This window comes from Anguilla anguilla, chromosome 16 (assembly GCF_013347855.1).
Source record: "Anguilla anguilla isolate fAngAng1 chromosome 16, fAngAng1.pri, whole genome shotgun sequence".
Taxonomy (NCBI): Eukaryota; Metazoa; Chordata; class Actinopteri; order Anguilliformes; family Anguillidae; genus Anguilla; species Anguilla anguilla.
This window is the reverse complement of record NC_049216.1, coordinates 7192584-7207284: the sequence shown is the minus strand read 5'-3', so window position 1 is coordinate 7207284 and position 14701 is coordinate 7192584. Positions and strand designations below refer to the sequence as shown.

Below are 14701 nucleotides of genomic sequence, written 5' to 3'. Positions count from 1 at the left end.
GTTGCTGGAGGACCAGCGAAAAGTGCAGCGCGCCAGGGGCGAGCACGTCGGGCGAGCACGTCAGGCGCCTCCGTGGCCTAGGGGCAAAGGTACCCACGGGCCGCTCCACCCAGGAGAAACAGTACATAAAACACCGTCGCCACTCATAACATGGTCCGTCACACCGGACAGTGATCCAAAGAGGGAAAACATGCGTCCATTAAGGCAGCTATCCACCCTCTCCTGACCCTCATTAAGCACACAGGCAGTCTTGTTAAAATACAAGCCAGATTTGTGCTTAATGATCTCGAACGAAATGTAATTGACTGGGCATTACCATCAAAACGCTCTTACACCATTTGCTGTTTACCGTCTACTCTTCACGCGGAGACCCGCCTGCCGGACAGCTCACAGAGGGTAGCTAAGAGACGAAGAGCAAGGACTGAGAGCAAAAGATTTTGGGATGAAATAGGGGTACAAAATTTGGACACTGTCCATTTCTGCACAGTATTACTATTGAGAGTATAGAGACTAAAGAAAACTGACCCCAAAAACAAAATGTCTTTGACGAAATGTACTAATATATTTGTATATAAAAGTATGCTTTTGTTTTATTAAAAAGTTTTGGTTTGTAAAAGTTCATAAAATCTAGGCCGACCGACAAAGTCAGGCGTATGACTTCGTATCCCTTAGTAATTAAGTTGTGGTTTAAAAGAAACGGATTTTTTTTACAAAAACCTTTTTCACAGGAAATGCAAGCAAAAGTAAATAAAGCGACAAGTTGAGAAAATGTTTACAGTGGTGTAATATTTTGGAAATAAACAACTCAGGGGTTTTTTAAAAATTAAAACCAGGAGGCGAGTGACGTGGAGCTGTCCGTTTCAGCACTACGTGTGCAGTTGCTTACCAACGCCGCTCGGCTGTTAACGTCGCGTGCACATTTCCAGACTCGAGTGTGTACATTAGCTACGGTACGTCAAATGAACAATAAGTGGCACACTGTTTAATGTGGTTTATTTAATGTTTTGACAAAGAGACGGATAAAAATACTGAAATGCAGCAGTAAATGAATAATTTAAAACGGCATTAAAATGCGATGTAAGCGGGAAAAGCGTCCCGTATCACATCTGTATACATCGAAAACCTCTGACCTCGGCTTTTCGCATCGTTGCGCACGATGCATGTTCGCGCCACAGAGCATGAGAGGGCGTTATAATGGCTCCACTTCAGTGTTCTCGTCAAATATTTACTAAAACCTTAAAACATGTAAACACATGCAATTTAATATATGTTTTCTGAAATTATATACCGTAAACATCACGGGACGGCAGACATTACATGCTCAGGAAATCTTGTGTCATACGCAGTAGGCCACATTTGGATAGCGTTTTTACAATACTACTGTGCCGTTATACTAAACCATTGTATCGTGGATGGTCGAGTCTCCAAATTATTTGCAAGACACGAAACTGTAACAAAGTTATAGGCCTACAGTCTTTGTGATTATACAAATTAGTTCAAAATATCCACTTCCTATTGTGAGTGTTCCTACTGTGTTAGACATGAAGCAGCCTGTTATTTTAAGGCCTTGATTCAGAAACATTTCCGTAAGAAGACTTCATGACAGGTTGCAGGTTTTTAATCAGATTAGCACCTTGAAACACGTCTCATTTGCGGAGCGTAACTCTTCTTTCGGCCTGCCACTAGAGGGTACTCAAGCACCGCTCGGGATATAATCGAGGCAGAATAAGACGAGGAAGCCAAAGAGGACCTGTGACTTTTCGTTCATTAAAGGAACGCAATAATCAGAATTCACTCAAGATGAAGGACAGGACCAAAACAAGTTCAAGCTCCAAAACTGAACATAATAGACAGCGTGATATATCCGATATTAACAGTAATCCAACTGCATCTGCCTTACTAGTAATAATAATAATAATAATAATAATGACAATAACAATAATAAGACAATGTGCTGAGGCATATTTACAGGTTACTTCTTTTGATACTACAAGTTTTCATTCTGCAAATGCTTCATACTAATTAGGTACTTTAATTAGTCATTTAAAATTAATTTAAACCCCAAACGCAAAGTTCCGTCTAAGTTGTCTTAAACAAGGATCACAAATATTTCAGTTTTCTGTGTTATTACATTTCTGTATTATTTCTCAATACATAATTACCTGAAAGATGTTGTGCTCTTTCTTTACGCAACAACGCGTACCACTTAATCAGTATTTCATCGACAAAGTAGCCCATTCCAAACATCTTCTTGTTGTCTTTGCAGTCTGTTGGAAATAGAGAACAGTCTCATATCATCGTAACCGGACAAAACAACGCTATAAAGCTCTGACCGAACGTCAATACACTCCAAAGACGTTTAACTGAAACGAAATGAAACACTATTTGATCTTATGGTAGGCCTATATTGAAAGTAAAGTTATTTTAACAAAAAACACTCGTTTACGGTGATTAATAACAATGGGATGTAAGTTTTTATCAACAAGGCTATTTATTTTCCAATGATGGGTATTGACCAGACACTCCTTTGTTAGTCTGGTAGCTTTGGCCAACTTTGAAAAATCACAAGTGGAGTGTTTTGTCCTCACAAGATTTACTTGCTGTGCAGCTTTCATTCCACTATTTTATTGGACTTCTTTTACATATGTATAGAAGAGAGAGAGAGAGAGAGAGAGAGAGAGAGAGAGAGAGCGAGAGAGAGAGAGAGAGAGAGAGAGAGAGAGAGAGAGAAAGAGAGAGAGAGAGAGAGAGAGAGAGAGAGAGCGAGAGAGAGAGAGACGCTGTTGGTTCAACAAGAGTCTGTTTCCATGTGTCTTTGACAAAAGAAATCGTACCCGAATCCTTTGGCTTGTGTGGAAGGCCGGTTCACAACGTGGCAAGGTTGTAAAATACACTGGCTTCTTTTTACATTTTAAGTAACAAATTCCTTCGGCCGGGGAGGGGAACAGACCATCTGTCTTTCAGAGCGCCGGAGCGCCTCGGAGAAGGTTTAAACTTTGGCCACAATGTAAACTCCCCACTGAAACACAAGTCCGGTTACAAATTACACCGGAGAGTTTCAATAGAGCATTGGCTTGTCCTCAAATGGTGGTCTGAGCAGTCGTTTATTGCGCCCACCATGTTGTGTGAAAATAAGGGTGATGAGTAAATCAATTTTTACAAAGGCTCGAATGGCCCTTTTCCGCCTAAGGAGGAGTCCTGCGATCTTTAAAAGTTGATTAATTGTGGAAAGGATAAATGAGTAGGTGATTTGTTAAACTGAGGCACCGGGGTCGAAATAACCTAAATGCCACTGAATGCGGTACTTCACTCTGAGTGGAGAGAGAGACAATGTTCTCAGGACTGAGGCGGAATGTCCAAACGATCTGTTATTCGCACGAAAAACGGAGGACATGAGAAAACTCGCCTGGGAGTTTGAGTGTAAACGGCAATATCCCCATTATTTAATTTTAGGCAAGCGACGACGTAGTGAATATCGCAAATAGTTTCCATCTTACTACATTCTGGCATAATACTTTCTGTTCCAACGTTATAGACAACGTTTATCAAGTGTCCCGGGCTCTGTCTATACAGCGCAGAGGTTGGGTTAAAACTTTGACTATCATGGTAGGAGTGGCCACAAAACAACCATTTTAATTAGTTCAGTGAATTTCGCTCGTAATTGGAATTATTTACCATCTCGGTTTCTCTTACGCGCTGATTCCGTGCCAGGGTTAGACTGTGAATCGCACCTTGTCTGGCCAATTACACAAAAGGATAGACAGTCCATGTAAACAAATATGTCTTAATTACGGTCTTTGCCAAAATAGAGCGGAATAGTATTTCCACACTTCCCTATACTGACATTCCAAATATTTGCAAACAACGCTAGTGCGAAGTGGCAATATCTTAATATTAGCATTTTTCTCAGGTAAATTTAGTTAAGGTCTTTCTGTTTGTAACGCCCAGATACGTAAATACAGCTATATTATCCGCATAACCTATAAATTCCATTGAAGAATACAAGCCGTACGTTTCATGTACTGTGCAACTCCAAGTGACAAATAAGACTGTGCCATTTCTCCAAGGGACGCCTTCAACAGATAACTGTCCTTTCTAGTGTTAGCTTCTTGCACAGTTGTTTGTATTTGTCGAAGTTTGATGTAATCAGGGTCATTAGGCCTGACATCAGGAAGTTCGCTCTACCTGAAACACAAACACACATATGCACGCGCGCGCACATTGATTTGCAAATAGTCTCATCCAGATTTGCGTAATGCGCGATGGCATAGCTTTACACTGTCTTTCCAATGCATGGTTCGAGCGCGGAGACTGTCCTGTGAATAACTGTATTTTTTATTGCACAAACAGAAGACAGTATCAGAAAATGTGCAACTCCCTGCTTATAGTTTATGGCAGCAACGCTGTACTCTGCCCAGTTATTAAACATGTCTCATCTCAGAGACGCGTGAAGTCAGGTCTGGTTTGTGTTTGCAGTCACAGTGGAACAAATATAAACGTAGCCCTAAAAATGTCGGCAAGAAGTGTTTTAGGTGCTCATAAGGGTAAAAATGGTGAAACAATTTAGGAAGAAAATCGTAAGTTTTTATTTTCTTAAAATGACAGCGTATGAACTGGCCATGAAGTAGGCTACATCCCCTTCTGGAAAAAAAACATACAACAACAGTAATACTGGCATATAAATAAGATTCCAGTAAGCTATTATTACTAAGTATATCTCTCAATTGTTCAGGATAGAGCATAGAAATATCGCGGTGCAGAAGTTCTGAAAGAACAATCACCACGAAAATGATTAATTATTCAACCGAATGGGTGTGCTCACTCTTTTTTGAGTGTTCAGTTGAAAATATGGCCCAGCTCATATGTAATTACATAGAATGTGGAATACAACAATTTCCATTGATACTTTATTCAGGAAATCTGAAACGTTAGGCTCAGGTCGTTGTTTATCCTACTACATATGATCTATGATATTTAAACGGGGATACGCTTGTCTACGGTAAACTGAACAATTAAAAGTCTCAAATAATGATAGCATTTGTGTAATTAACACAACTTGTAACAAAATTCAAGATATATACACAAATAAAAAGTTAAATATAATGATATACACTACACTTTTGTACAATACGTATATTTGGTGCATTTCATTTTCTGTTTAGCAGTTTATTGTACGACTTAGCATCACTGAATGAATTCGAGAACTCCTCGATTAAATTTGGCTCTTGAAATGATCAAATAAATCACTCAGTCAGACACTTTAGAACACCCCTGACCTATTGTATTTGCTTACACTTATTTAAACATATTGTGCCATCAGTTAAATAAATTTTTTTCGTTATAAAATAATGCCCCTCAAAACTTTGTAAACCGAATTAGGCTATTTGGCGTTTAACACCAAACGAGAACAGTTCTACATAATGAACACATTTTTTACGGTATATTTTAAAATGTAGCCCATGCATGCTGCTTAGTTTTACATGCAAAATGTGTATTATTTCATATAAGGCCTACATCACTAATTAATTCGTTTAAGGAAATTGTAAAAAAAAGAGAAAAAAAAGAAAAAAAACTGCAAGTGCATATCACGTGTTTTCTCGACGTGTTCTGCGCCTCCAACGTTCGAATTATGCCATCACGCTAATGCGTTGTGACTGCTCCTCTCTCTTGTGAGAAAGCCTTACAGCTGCCTCCGAATCAATAGATGTCAAAGGAAATATAAAAAAACAATGATGACAGAGAACTTACATCCTAACTCTCAGTCTGTGTAATGAAAATGTACCCATATTCTCAAGACAACGGATTAATTTATCTCAAACTTTTGTCAAAATGTATTTCGGTATCGTCTTCCAGTCAAATAAAGCCGGCTACATCTGTTGTCTTTGTAGTGTAATTTGTCATTACTGCCCTTCATGTGGTCTACTCACTTCAACCACTTTAATTAGAATTGTAAGTAAGGAAGACCGTAAGCGGCACAATAAGCAGATGGTTTCTCTCTGAACCATGAAAGTTTTGAGGACTTCGTTGGCTGACTTGTGATTCCGTTCACATTCGCTGATATGAAATAGAACAGCGGTAGACACAGAAACACGAAATAATTATAGGCCTACTTTTCGTAATTGCTATTCTAATGCGAACTTTCCGAACGTTTTACGAGAGGAAGAACGGAGTTATAACATCTGTGGTTCATGTTACGTTATCTGACATGTTGCTGGTAGTTAACTGAAGTAAAAATAAATAATCGTGTGAAACTCGAGAACTGCACGTAATAGCGAAAATCTGTTTTTTAACTCCAAGTATACTACTAGTTTAAAAACAATTCATATAATAAATTCCGTTAAATTAATAAGTATACCAGCAATACATTAATTTAAAGGAACTTATTGACACTACGTTACACGGGATAGAAGAGATGAGAACTTTGATGTGGTCGACAGGGTTTTTCTGTCCATTTCTGTGCTCATTGCGGTGTGATCTCAGAACGACATTGTGGATCTGCATACATAGGAGATACGCACGCACGCACGCACGCACACATAGAGAGAGAGAGAGAGAGAGAGAGAGAGAGAGGGTCAAAATTTAAATTTAGACTTGTTAAAGTACATATTACATACCTGTAATACATGTTGTTAGGCAGTGCATTTCTCTATCACTTATGTAATCTCCATATAGAAATGACTTGGTCATTGAGATGACAGACACACAATGTATACGTTATAAATTACGCTGTTTAATAGTTAAATTCGTCAATTGAAAGTTAATTGCTTAACATTTTGCTGTGAAATCTGTACATTGTAAGCTTCATGTGCAAAATGTGCTTCATAAATACAATATTTGGAATGAAAATCAAGCCCCGTGACATTATATAGACTATCCCGTTATGTCATACAGAAGCATACCTTTACCATGAAATTATGCATTGGAACGGGTATTCCGTATGATGAACTTTGACAGGCACAAAGCTGTACAGATTTAGGCTACCTTCTCATACTTCCGAGAGCCCATATGAGAAGACCTACATCAATAATGTATAATATAATAAACCAGAGAACTGCATATTAGCATATGATTTTCTTCACAAAATGCGTAATATATTGCCAACGGTATGGAATTCATTAAGTATCATACTGCCCTTTAAGATTTTCAGAACCTACCTTTTCCGAAAAATGTAATTAGTTATCTTAAATATATTTGCTTCAAGATAGAAATTGGTCATTTGATAAGAATGTGCTCCATGCGTGCCGTCGTCATTTCCTGATTTAGTGTGTTACCTTCGCTTATTGGAATACCGCAGCACGGTCGTACCCGTTTAAATGTATCACCGAGATTTGTGTCGACTTTGTCACTTCAGGTGCTTATATTTCCTTGTCGGTTCACTTGGTGCTGCGTCGCGCATCTTACTGACATTAGCGCATGTTTATTTGCGCGCAATTCTGTGCGCGATCCGTTTGCTCTTTTTTCAGAAACAGTTCTGTGACGTCTTATAAACTCCCCCGTGCGCTCCTCTCCGTCCTTTCAGCTATTTAACATTATTGTAACGTTTCAAAGAAAAGCCTGCATATATATCACAATGCCTGCATATATAAACACAGCTAAGAACGGAATTAGTGTCAATATGTGCTCACATTCGGCATACACACGCACAGGGATACACGCTGCATATATGTGAAATATATATAACATCATCCAAAAGTATAATGGCGCTGCTTTTTCGTGTTTAGAATGTCTCTTCCTGGTACAATTTTAATGAGTTAAACACCGTTGCACAGATAAGTACTTATACTGATAATTCTGGGTTTGTGTGTGTGTGACAGAGAGAGATAGCCAACTTTTATGAAACCACAAAATCACAAGCCATGAAGAAAAACCTTAACTTTAAACAAAAACCTTGAGAATAATACAAACGATCTAATCCAAAATGGACTCATTATGACTGGCAGGAGGCAGATGCGCTTCTGAATCATGTCTGAAATAAAGTGTCCCGCTGGAGGTTATTTTGAACCACAAATCTCATAGTTTTCTTTCCTGCTCACTTGGCCTTTTATGTAGAATTTTTCTTAGACGATTAGCTCAAAGAGACATACAGTTATTGGTAACTTTGGGTGGGGTGAGGGAATCAAATGACCTTTTGTCTAACTCTAATCTAGCATGGCTGCTTTGTTTTAGGTGGCTGAATGTAAACCTGATTTCTCGGAAAAAATAGGTATAATTTCATGAGAGGCAGCCCCTTCCACCCCCCAATCCCCCCCCCCCCCCCCTCCCTTGCTTTTTACTCCTGTTTCTAATGCATTCTGTTGGGTGGTGGTAGCACCTGGAACTGGGGTGGGGAGAGAGAGAAAAATTAGCATTAATATAGATTTAGTTGAAATGCAATCTTTTAAATCTTAGACAGGATACAGGCAGATAATTACACTTTCAGCGAATTGCCAGGGGTCACCGTCTCCAAGGACCCAAGAAGTTGATTCGCTAACAATACCGCATACACGGAGAAGAAGACAGCGTCAGAGATTATAATGTTAATGGAAGCAGTCACTGGGGAGAGGGAACCGGCAAAAAAAAAAAAAAAAAAAAAAACTAATTCAATGTTTCTTGGCTCTACCTTTTATTCCGCGTCGCATTATCCGCGGGTCTAATTTAGGGGAACGGGTTCATCCGTAATTACCACAAAGGGGGAAAGAGAAAGATGCACTGTTGTACGTTTTGCTCGTAGCTTTACGTTGCGGAATTGCATGTGAACAGATGATTAATTCCTAGTCAGCTAGAAAGCAGCAGAGACCGCGAGACTTTGTCGTCTTTAACAGGACTAGCGGCGGCCCGGAAGCCACTCAGACGGTGTTGGTTTTAATACATGTAATTAGCTCAAAGCCGTGCCCGCGGGCCCCCGTAGGCCGAACAGATGCAACGGCGCCGCGCATAAAAATCCGCTCGACGCGCATCAGCTCTAGCGTAGAGCGCACAACGGCTTTGCGTCCTGGCGTACAGCGTCACTCACCTCACGGCGGACATTGACTCCGAACCTGGGGGGGAGGGGGAAGGGGAGGGGCACCAGTCACACCGGCGAAAGATAAGGTTATAATCAAATTAAACACCTGAGCGTTGCTGTGCAAAAGGGTCCAGCGGTCAGGAGAAGAAGCCTTGTTTATTCCGATGTTATTTACACACCCCCCCCCCCCCATTATTGGTTTTCAGAACCCCCTCCTTGAGCAATTCCTCACCTTAGTTACAGGAGGAAGGCATGTTCTCACAGTCCAGCCTTTTCTGCTATGGGACACATCCCACCACTGGTGCTGTCCCGGTTCGGACATTCACTTCCCTGTACGAATGGCTGGGCGGGGTTTCTCTCCACTTCAGATGGGGAAATGGCATTCATTGTCATCCGTCACTGTGAACATTAAAAGCCAGGGAAATATTCATCCAAACCTTTCGCAGAGCCATGACAACACACAGTAAAGAGCTCAAACTTGATTCAAACAGAGTTTAAATGGGATCAAATGCACTCTGCCAGAGTCGATTACACACCTAACACTTTGCCTTGTGCTGAATTTGGAGAATAGGGAGTACCCGGGGGGGTGGGGGTGGGGGTTACGGGGGGGCTGGGGGTTCTTGGGCCATCATGCAACAGACACGCCCCAGCTCTGGTGCCCCACTGCCCCTCAGCTCTTCCACACAGTGGCCACGCCCGCACAGAAGGCTTATTCACGGGACAGGTGTTTGGGAGAATTTGGTATGAAAACTGACCGCCATGTTCTTTTTTTCTGTGGCCCCCTTTACCCCCAGCTCTCTCACTCTGCTCCCCCTTTTAAACGTGGTTGCTTAAGCAGCGACGCCACCCACATTTCCCTTACATCGAATACATACAAAAAAACACATGCAACGAATCAAATTCTGCTTTCAACAGAATCACATGGAAGGGGAGGCCTTTTGGTCAGTCAGCCAGAGCAGGCCTGACCGTGGTGGTCACGGGAAGGAAGTGGGGAAGGTGCTTCGGGGCACGGGGGGGGGGGGGGGGGGGGGGGGGGGGGTGGTGGCGAGCCTTTAGACTTCAGGTCCCTACATGGTTCTGTGGCTGAAACTGGACTCCTTGGGCTACAGGAGCTGTTTCATTATCATCAGTTCACGGCTCATATTATCCGTTGAAGTTGTCCAACAGAAGGAATACTACGAAACAGCTGGTTGGCCATTTATGGAATGGAATTTGGAGTGGAGAGATTCCTCGTTCGAACCATAGTTCCGTAACAAATGAACGTGCCAAGTGAAAGTGGCCTGAACAAAGCAATGTTCTTATTTTTCTTTGGACTTTCTTCATTTAATTAAAAGTGTTTAATTAGTATCAACACAACCTGTAGATGTAAACTTCATGCAGATTTGTCTTATCTTAATGATGAACGCCTTGGCACCTTCTGAACTGGGTCTAGACATTCCGCACAGCCACATTTGGGCCCAATTTAAGATTAACAGCAGCCTTCGTATTTACCTCAGACCGATGGATTAATACCAGCAGTTACTTTTTCCACTTCTTTCATTACATTTTTTATAATGACCGGCAAATTTATGATACAATCCAACTATAAAAAGTAATGCCTTCTCACTCAGGTCTTGGGCAAAGCACACAGTGACTGTATTTGTCCTTTAGTGAATTGCCAATCATGTTATTTAAAGAATACAAGCATGTAATATACCCTTTACATATCTGATCTATAAAACACACCAATCGCATAAAAAAGCAGTTAGAAATGTTAATTTCACAACAACATATTACACATTATGATCTTAGGTATGGCCGTTCATTGAGAAAATCCAAAGCCCCTGGAATAACCTCTTCTAGTCTTTAAGTCTAAACTTACAATGAATAAACAATGAGATAATTACATTCACTTCCTGTAAATGAACAATTGAATTGCGCGAGGTTGTTTTAAAAAATCTTATGTGGTCATCTCCGAACAGGGCAAATATGATAATATTATTTCGTCAGAGTCTTCAGACACGTGTCGCTATCATTAATCGTGGTAAATTTCCAGGAAGTCCGCAAAACATGCCAAGAGATCCTAAAGAAGGCGTGTAATTTATTTGGTTGTGCGCAATTATCGACGTTAAGGTCATCTGATAGACCCACTGTCCGGGTATAGCGTACGCCCTTTAAAAATGTGCCTATTTTGAACGATGCAATACGTTTCCATTAAATGTTTCTAATTTGCAAAGGGTGAAGAGTTCTCATTTGTCTTGTCAGGACGCCTGATATCCTCGTTAGCTCCCATTTTCCCCTTGTCAGCTCACAGCTTGCTACACACACTGACTTCCTCGTCTCGTGGCAAGGGAATGACAAATGTGCCGTTTTATCCATACAATTTATTTCATTACTGTTGCCAGCACGAGGCATCAGAATCAATCATAAGAAAGTCCAGTTGGCAGGTGTCAATCTTGGTATTTTTATTCGTCCCCGTCCATATTTAATCCAATTATAAGGGTCAGAGAGTAAGAGCAAAACCCCCTTCTTACAACTCCGTTGTTATTCTTGATTTTAAGAGTAAAGTGACTGAGGTCCGTAGAACATTGGAACATAAGATTTTAAATCTCCGCGAGAATTGTTTAGGGGTCTTACAGGAGGGAGGTGTCGCAAATTAAATAATGATTATTTGTGTGCAAATGAAGTAGCCCGTCTTATTTTGCAAACGTTGAAGGGAGCTTAATGACGGAAGATATTTCCGCTCACTGCGCTTTCAAATACAATTGTAGATCGAACTCAGCCTTGTCACGTTGAGTAAAAGTGAATTTCTAACATCCAGGACGTGCCTGTCTACTTTGAACAAATTGCATCCAATCACCCCGGGGGAATTCAGCTAACGTCTCGGGCCCAAGCCGAGATGAGGGGGAGAAACACAAATCAAACACTGCACAGGGCGAGGCTTATTAAAATATTTCACAGGAAAGCAAGTGAGAGAGAATCACCCATATATTTTCACCACGTGACTTTTTTCAAACCTTCTTTGGCACAAGCCTAATACGTGTTTAGTAGCCTACTCTGAGCGGAAAACCAAGCGTCCGAAATTCAGAATTTTGGGACCTGCTATTTCTGGTTATCAGAAGTAGCCTAGATGTGTGCAGTTGTTTTCTGCGATTCTTTATCTGAAAAGAATATATCTATGTCGTCAAAGAAAGGCCTCATCTATCACAATCTCTATTTAAAAAATCTGAAAAATGAAAATATCATTTTATTGTACAAGTCAACATTTACTGCAGTGGCTATTCAAGGATAGCCTAAGTAACTATATTAATATAATTCAATGTTGGTGCAGATTAATAAACAATTATCAAACACGCACGTAATGTCTAACAACTGTAGTCTGATTAATCATACGTAATCAATTTGCTTAAAAAATGACTTGATTAAAACTTTAAAAACTAGATAGCATAATAATGTACAGCACATTCTGACGAGGGCATTTACACATACCTCGTAGCAAATGCATTCAATCCAAATGAGGACCAAGCAGTTCCCAATCAAAACGGTGCACATTTAACAAAAAACAACACCTATCTCGCTGTCGACCCTATTATTTGGTTATGTGGTCAGATAATGAACTTCTCCACTACGCGCGCCCGGGCAACACACAGACGGTTTGCGATGTGCTTATTATTGTTGCTAAGGTTCAGCATAGACAGAGTAGCAACGCTGATCATTACAGTATTTGTTTTCAATTTTCTCAGTTTGAATGAGCTCGAGGCCCTTGGATTCTCTGAAACTTCTGTGCCTCCCAAGCAAGGATTATACATACAACCAAATCAATAATAATGGCGACAATAATTACGTCACTCAAATAATATACTTTGAAATAGTAAAAAAAAAAAAAAAAAAAAAAAACATTATGATTATTATTATTATTATTATTATTATTACTTCTGACACGCATGTAGTATATGGGCTGACACACATGTAGCATATGGGCTAAACTAGCTCCGTTTTACCTTGCCGTGTTACATGTATTTAGACGCAGTGGGTCAGTGGAGGGCAGGCCCGCTGGACACGTCTCAGTTCACGCCTGATCGGCTCCTGGAGTGCGGGGCAGCGCGCGGAGGGAACGCAGCACCTGGCTCCCGTCTCGTTTTATTGACAGCCTGATAAGCGGCCTGATTCCGTGACGTTTCCAGCGTTGCTTTCGAGAACCCTGCTGCGTTGCACGGTTTCGTGGTCTGTTAATGGTGGTTACTCCAAATAATCAGTCAAACACCTTTGTGACGATTCTGTACCTACCTAGCCTTTTAGGAACCACGAGTCGACCACCCACTTCCTGGGAAACGTGCGCGAGAGCCGTTGTACATTTACTCTTCTGCTTGTGCAAATTGACCTTAACATTAGGTAGTGTTGTAGATGGAGCTCCGTGATATTTTCCTTTTTTTTGTGAAAATAAAATAACACAGAGAAAAAAAAATATTACAGGCCTATAAAAGCCTGTATGAGTTGAGTGTGCAAAACACATTTGTAATTTTGTTGGAGAAAGCCCGACACAAGCCAATAACGTTTTAAAATACTGGATATAACCAATGACCTAAAATTACTTTAGGAATATGTGGTAAATTTATGGCTGTAAAGAGAACAGCGCGGTATGATTTCACAAGAGAAGTTTCAACCTGTATAACTTACAGCCACATACTATGCGCATGCAGAGGGACATAATGAGCCCTGAGCACTCTCCTACTAAATTATTAACATTGACAATAATGTGTAAATAAAAAAAAACACGTCTAGCAAATTTAATAATACGAAGGCCTAATAAAAAAACAGCAGGTGTAGTCAGACGTGTATGCATCCATCCGTCCACTAACACTTAATCATATTAATAATGATAGCCTAATGTATAAAATAACGCAGAAAAAACTGAGCATAAAAGATTAAAGCCTATTCATGAACAATGTTGCATTGCTTTGTCTTCTTTCTATGAACATAATGAAACACGTCACACGTCACCTAGCCTGCACTCCTAAAGTTCAGAAAGTTTAACTGAACATTCGGTCCCCCAGCAGGTTAAATGAGAAGACGAGTAGAAATTCCAGAGCCAGGTGTTGGACCGTTCGCAGAGCATACTATTTTCTGCGTGCAGGTACATTTACTGGAGATGTGGACGAACCTCTAGTTTAATAGGCAGGAATATTGATAAGGGATTTCTCCCTCTCCACACTTTTTGAATCCAGTCACCGCGTTAGCTCATGTATCCACACTAAATGAGAAATTAGATTTTCTAAATGACAGAGCCCATTCAATGAGCGAACTGGTGACTGATGTTTGCTTTACTGACTGCCACGGAGAGGAACGGTTGGAATTATGGGTACCTGAAATAAAACAGCAGCGTTCACAGGATACCATAAAAGGAGCACCGGGTAAATAATAATATTGTTCCAAGTCCTGTTTTAGGCAGGTGGGTAATTAGCTGCTAGAAGGTGCACAGATCGTACTTATTTTATCCCGTAGTAATAGTTTTAGCATATTTAGTAACAAGGAAAGATGAATCACCTCATTATCATTGATCATTAAATTTTGATTTGAAAAGTTAAATCAATTAACATTTGAATCAATTATTATGCACGTAGTCTAGTTACAGAGCATATTGTGTTACTTCACAGCCATACAACTTCGCTGTGTGCGTTAGCATGTGCGAAAGTAGGCCTATTCATTTAGAAATGTGAGTATGCATGTGTAGGCTACAAC

At 40.4% G+C, this 14701-nt stretch overlaps 1 long non-coding RNA gene across 1 annotated transcript in view; it reads right to left on the bottom strand.

The window, feature by feature from the left end:
- Window positions 1-4248: 4248 nt before the first annotated feature.
- LOC118215664 overlaps window positions 4249-14701 on the bottom strand; it is a 16495-nt gene continuing 6042 nt past the window's right edge. The window contains exons 2-3 of the long non-coding RNA XR_004762871.1: window positions 9216-9382; window positions 4249-6495 (exon numbers count right to left, since the gene is read on the bottom strand). This is a non-coding gene — a long non-coding RNA (uncharacterized LOC118215664). The remainder of the gene's footprint in view (window positions 6496-9215; window positions 9383-14701) is intronic.